The sequence below is a fragment of the Pongo pygmaeus genome, chromosome 16, assembly GCF_028885625.2.
Source record: "Pongo pygmaeus isolate AG05252 chromosome 16, NHGRI_mPonPyg2-v2.0_pri, whole genome shotgun sequence".
Classification (NCBI taxonomy): domain Eukaryota; kingdom Metazoa; phylum Chordata; class Mammalia; order Primates; family Hominidae; genus Pongo; species Pongo pygmaeus.
Window position 1 is genome coordinate 36,685,301 of NC_072389.2, and position 5,196 is coordinate 36,690,496.

At 37.4% G+C, this 5,196-nt stretch overlaps 1 non-coding gene across 1 annotated transcript; it reads right to left on the minus strand.

The window, feature by feature from the left end:
• Positions 1–3,106: 3,106 nt before the first annotated feature.
• Positions 3,107–3,238, minus strand: LOC129014785 (U8 small nucleolar RNA). Its single transcript, XR_008494320.1, has one exon. It is a non-coding gene; the product is annotated as a U8 small nucleolar RNA (small nucleolar RNA).
• Between the last annotated feature and the right edge of the window lie 1,958 nt (positions 3,239–5,196).

The window sequence follows — 5,196 nt, forward strand, 5'->3', positions numbered from 1 at the left end:
AAGAAAATAACAGAAGTATGAATGATGAGAAAGACAATTACTGGAAACACTACATGAGAAATAAACACAGAATTATGACAGCTAAGATGAGCCAAAGAAAACACTACACTGTCAAAACCAAAAATACTCCAAAGATGACACTACTTCTATTTGTCCTTCTATATTTCCCATCTCTTTTTTCTATCCATGGAAACTTTTTAACCACTTCAATGGAAAACTATGCTTTCAAACCAAGCAGATGTCTAAAGCAGAATTGTCCCACAACCTAGACTATAACAAAATGCAAAGTTGAATACAACTGGAGTAAAAGACAAAAGAGCCTTTGTATAAATAAATCAACTCTCAAATATTGAGAAAAGCACAAATCCCACAGTTATTAAAAAGTTCCAATAAAATTACTGTAAAAAAATGACGAGGAAAACATGATAGCTAAAATCACCTGAAATTCCTACCTCCAAATCCGTATGCAAAAAAAGGGCAAAATCTAGGAAATGTGGTACCCCCTAAAATTAACATATTTTTGGCTGATCTCAATCTTTAGACAAAAGAAATTATAAATATAATTTCCCAAATAACTCAGAGAAGAAAAAGGAAATAGTATTTCCCGGTAATAATTCTCTAGGTTTGCATAAATAGACCTACTTGGCACTGAAAGCACTATTATTAATATTTTGCTTCACTTTGGTCTTTAAACGTCCTTCTCCACAGGTTTTTCTGGTTGTTTTTATTGGTAATTAAGTTGACTGATATAAACCCTTAGCTGGTTTATTGAAACCTAAATATATTTTAAATTTACTTCAAATCATAGATTCTACTCTAGCCACAATGAATAATTTTCCCCAAATTGAGTTCAACAGCTTAAAATATAATTTGTTAAACAACAACAACAACAAAAAAAACAGTTTAAGGTATGTAAAAATTTCTGACTTTCACCCTAAATAAGATTTTCATTAGCTCAACAGAAATGTAATAATTATCCCTTAAGTATCTCCACTCCCACACCATCTCCACAGTCATGAACCACCTAGTCCCATTCTCAAATGTTCTGGTCCCACCAATAGAATCCCAATCCTTCCTTGTTGTCCCCAACCCTGTGCACCTACACCTGCCATAAATGGTGGAAATTCAACCAGCTCTATGAAGGGAAGGGAGGAGACCCTCCCCCAACCCACTCTACAGGAAAACTTGCCCAGATCTATAGGAACCTCCCCACACACAAGAGGACAGGACAGCCCAGACTCAGCTGAGAAATGTCCACAGCTGGCACAAATGAATTACAGATTATTTACAATTCACATTAACACTGCTCCAAGAATATAACCAACTGTCAAGACAAAAAAAATTTAGTTATTCACATACAAATATTCCATTTCTGAATAAATTTCACATTCGTATCTGTATACAAAGAGTCTACATGTTCGATAACTCCTTTATGATCCTACCTGAAAATGCTGGTAGATGGAATATTTTTGAATCAAATTTAACTGATGGTGGTTGTTTCATTACCTGTGGTTAAAAAAAAAAAAAACCTTTTGAGACAATTTTTAAGATGGATATCTGTCTCCTTATATGTCCCTTATATCAGATAATAAATCAATGAGGACAAAAAAAGAATGTGTAAAATTTGTTACCAAAAAGAATAAGAACGATGCCTTTTCAGATTAAAACATACATATATAGATAATAATTTATTTTTTAAAATAATTTCCATTGATATCTGTAATAAAATACAGCCTCAAAGAAAAAATTCACCCCTATCTTGGCTTACTCTTTAGATAATTTACCTCTAATTAGAAATTCAGTCTTTCAACAAATATCTATTGGGTACCTGCCAAGGTAAGGCTCTATGTCAAGTGTTAAGGGGGATACAAAAATATAAAACACACAATCCTATTTTCAGAGAGCTGACATTCTGGTTGGGAAGATGAGACAAACATTTGATAAACAACAAAATATTTCACAATTGAAAAGAGGTAGGACATAACTACAGACAAAACCCTGGACAGAAAGAATTTTTTTGTAAATAGTAGTTTAGAGAATACAGCAAGCACTTTACTTGATATAGTTGAGACCGGGTTTACAGAAGAGGTAGGGGGTGGGTTGAGGTCTTGAAGAATGGTTAGAACTTTATGGTTATATCAGAGAAGACACCATTCAAGGAAGCCATAATAGCATGAATTGGGAAGTGCACAATTTATTTAAGAAATGTGAAGAAACCATGTAGTTGGATCCATGAGCTTAGGACAGCCAGATACTGCATCTTGAGACTTTTAATTAAAAATTCAACCATCATTTCTATACCTAACTTCTGCAAAACTTCTATATGTAATATTTTTAAAACCTTTACTAATTAAGTAACCAGCATTACCGTATTTACGGTAGTATTCTTACTAAAATGCATATTCTCATTCTAATCTCATAATCCAAATTCATAATCTCATTCTAATCATGAGAAACCCTTAGATAAACCTAAATTAAGGGACATTCTTCAAAACACTGAACCAGTTACTCTTCAAAGTGTCAAGGACTTGAGTCATACGTTTTATAACATGTATTACAAAAACATACAAAGGCCAGGTGCGGTGGCTCACACCTGTAATCCCAGCACTTTGGGAGGCCTAGGGAGGTGAATCATGAGGTCAGGAGTTCAAGACCAGCCTGGCAAACATGGTAAAATCCCATCTCTACTAAAACTACAAAACTTAGGCATGCACAGTGGCAGGTGCCTGTAATCCTAGCTACTCAGGAGGCTGAGGCAGGAGAATAGCTTGAACCCGGTCGGCAGAGGTTGTAGTGAGCTGAGATCACACCACTACACTCCAGCCTGGGTGACAGAGTGAGACTTCATCTCAAAAAAAAAAAAAAAAAAAAAAAGACAAACTGTCAAGGTCATGAAAGGCAAGAAAAGTCTGAGAAATTCTGACAAAACCATGAAAGACTAGGACAGACTATACGAGAGTAAGAACGCATAACAACTAACTGTAATGTGGGATCCTGAACAACAACAAAAAAAAGGACATTAGAGGCAACTGGTAGAATTCAAATAAATTTGGTAGTTTAGTTAACAGCACTATACTCATGTTTATTTTTCCTTTTTCAGAAAGAATTCAAAAGGAGCAATCAGGGTATTGCACGACATCATTACACAGAGATATGAATCAAGTATCATGCAACTCCAACTACCACATTCTACTGCCCTCCAAAAGGAGGAACAGGTAAGGATTATCCTGCCCGACTAGCACTATACCAATGCTAATTCCCAGGTGTTGTTTACTATACTATAGACCTATAAGATGTGAACATTAAGAGCAGCTGGGCAAAACGTATACAGGAACTCTCAACTATTTTTTAACCTTCTCTCTAGACTAAAAGTAGTTTAAAATTAAAAGTTAAACACAAAAATGTCCACTGACTAAGGCTTCCCATAAACTATCAAATATGGTTATAAGAGGAAAAAAAGAAACAAAGAATACCGTCTAAAGCAAGCTTGTGCAACCCACAGCCCATGGGCTTCATGCGGCCCAAGACGGCTTTGAATGTGGCCCAACACAAATTCCTAAACTTTCTTAAAACATTGTAAGATGTTTTTTGCAATTTTTTTGTTTGTTTTTTAGTTTATCAGCTATCGTTAGTGTATTTTATGTGTGACCCAAGACAATTCTTCCAGTGCAGCCCAGGAAAGCCAAAAGACTGGACACCCCTGGGAAAGATATCACAAATTGTTATAGAAAGCCCACGTTGAAAATGCACCAATGCACATCAAACTTAGCATAATAAAGTTACTCTGCCACACATATGAACTCACAAAAAGAATTAGCTCCATTATGAAAAATAGCTAAATAATCTATATAAAATGCTGTCTATCTAGAAAATAAACATGAATCCAAGCACCCTTTGGTCTAAACCACCGTAATGTTCCCAATGAGATATGAAAAGACAGTCATGAATTAATACAGAAAAAGAGATTTAAAAAAGAAAAAGAAGGCTGGGCGTGGTGGCTTACACCTGTGATCCCAGCACTTTGGGAGGCCGAGGCGGGCGGATCACGAGGTCAGGAGATCGAGACCATCCTGGCTAACACGGTGAAACCCTGTCTCTACTAAAAATACAAAAAATTAGCTGGGTGTGGTGGCGGGCGCCTGTAGTCCCAGCTACTCTGGAGGCTGAGGCAGGAGAATGGTGTGAACCCAGGAGGCGGAGCTTGCAGTGAGCCAAAATCACACCACTGCATTCCAGCCTGGGTGACAGAGGGAGACTCCATCTCAAAAAAAAAAAAAAAAAAAAAAAAAGTAACAGAAGCAGGAAAATTAAAATAGAGAGTAAGTAGTGGAATGTATGTTGTGGAGTTGGAAGTCAAGACAAAACACAGGGACTTAGAAATGCATCTGTTTTTTAAAGTAAATACTCATTTTCCCCTAGCAACAAAGTATTATATTCCAAAAGGCAAGAAGCAAAAAAACTCACAGTGGTTTAGAAGTACATTGTGAACCGTGACTCCTCGAGCTCCCATAGTGTCTGCTCACCGTCTCCCATGCAGTCTTAACAACCTGTAAGAGGGCAGGGCTTCCGTGTGATCTGCCTGCCCAGCCCAGCCTGGTGAGCATTGCCCTCTGACTGCTTCTGCCTTCAAAATACATCAGAGACTAGAATACTTAGAGTGATTCACATTAGTGCAGATGGAGAAACGATGGGACTGAGAGCTAAGGTCTGAGGTCAAGAGGCTGGCAACCCCTCTGTGGCATGTGGAAGAAAGCAGTAGTGAGAGGCAGAGCTGACTCATTCAAAACAGAGGGGAGAAAACTTAGAACTCCAGTGAAGTGGAAGTGAAGGCAGAGGAAAGGGTTGCAGACAGAGCGGGAGCTGGAAATGCAGACATGCAGCACAAATGAAACAGAAGCAGACAAGAGAAAAGGAAAGATTAGACAGTAAATAATGTTCTGAATGAAAATCTCATGCAGATTTCAGATCTCAGTAAAGTCTACAACTCAGTTGTTACAGTGCTTTCTGCACCTTTGGATTGTCATTAATGGGGGTGACAACAAGATCTGAGTCCATGTAGATAAGCTCTCTCTCATCTGGGATTCCAGGTCCTGCTGACTCAGGTGTCCACTTGTAATCTGAAATGAGAACAACAGAACAAAAATTAGACTTTGTTTCTGTGACTAATATAGAGCTTTAAAACACTGAACTAATAAG